General features: G+C 51.2%; 1 non-coding gene across 1 annotated transcript; it reads left to right on the top strand.

Moving 5' to 3' along the window:
* The first annotated feature begins 287 nt into the window (after positions 1-287).
* LOC139997416 (5.8S ribosomal RNA) lies at positions 288-442 on the top strand. Its single transcript, XR_011802797.1, has one exon. It is a non-coding gene; the product is annotated as a 5.8S ribosomal RNA (ribosomal RNA).
* The last annotated feature ends 404 nt before the right edge of the window (positions 443-846 follow it).

The following is an 846-nucleotide window of genomic DNA, read 5'->3' as shown; positions in this document are numbered from 1 at the left end:
TTCAGAATCGGGTGTTATATCCCCGTCGTTTCCTGACGAACGGAGCTTCGATCTCGTTGGTTGTTATATATTATAATGCACTTTACGCCCGGTCGGCGGGCTGCGTGTGTCGTCGCGCAGTCCGTCCGATTTCGTTTTCGAACGTATTTTCGTGTCGTCAATCATATGGCGACTTCCGCGCGTTCGATTCCCGTTGGTCGGACGTTTGTCGGATATCGGCTTCTTTCGAACCGAGAATAAGAGTACAAAAACCTGAGTACACAAACAAAAATCCATGCATAAACGATTACCCTGAACGGTGGATCACTTGGCTCGTGGGTCGATGAAGAACGCAGCTAATTGCGCGTCAACGTGTGAACTGCAGGACACATGAACATCGACATTTCGAACGCACATTGCGGTCCACGGATACAATTCCTGGACCACGCCTGGCTGAGGGTTGCTCACGTAAACCTAAGACTGCTTGCGTTGCGTATCGTTGCTCTCGGTCCGTCTCTCTCTGTTCTTTCTTGCCTCGTCGACAGCCCGCCGTCGTTCGTTTTATCTTTAAACGAACGTTTCCGAGTCGGAGGACGAGCGCCAAGCAAAAGAATACGAATTAAAGAGCGGTCGAGGGCTCGTACGCGACGTACGAGCGATTGTTGGACGTTCGTCGGCGTTCGTCGCTGGATCGTGTGGAGACCGGCGTACGCATGCTCTCGATACAAATATATATGAAAAATCTATCGCGTTCACGGGAGACTCGCAAAACTACCTCCGTCTCTTCTCTGTCCCTTCTTGGCTTGACAACCCGCCGTCGTTCGTGTTTTACGAACGTTTCTGAGTCGGACGAAGCGCAAGAAGAAG

Source organism: Bombus fervidus, unplaced genomic scaffold (genome assembly GCF_041682495.2).
Source record: "Bombus fervidus isolate BK054 unplaced genomic scaffold, iyBomFerv1 scaffold0082, whole genome shotgun sequence".
In the NCBI taxonomy this organism is placed as follows: domain Eukaryota; kingdom Metazoa; phylum Arthropoda; class Insecta; order Hymenoptera; family Apidae; genus Bombus; species Bombus fervidus.
Note: the sequence above shows the minus strand (reverse complement) of the source record. Positions and strands in the feature narration are given on the sequence as shown.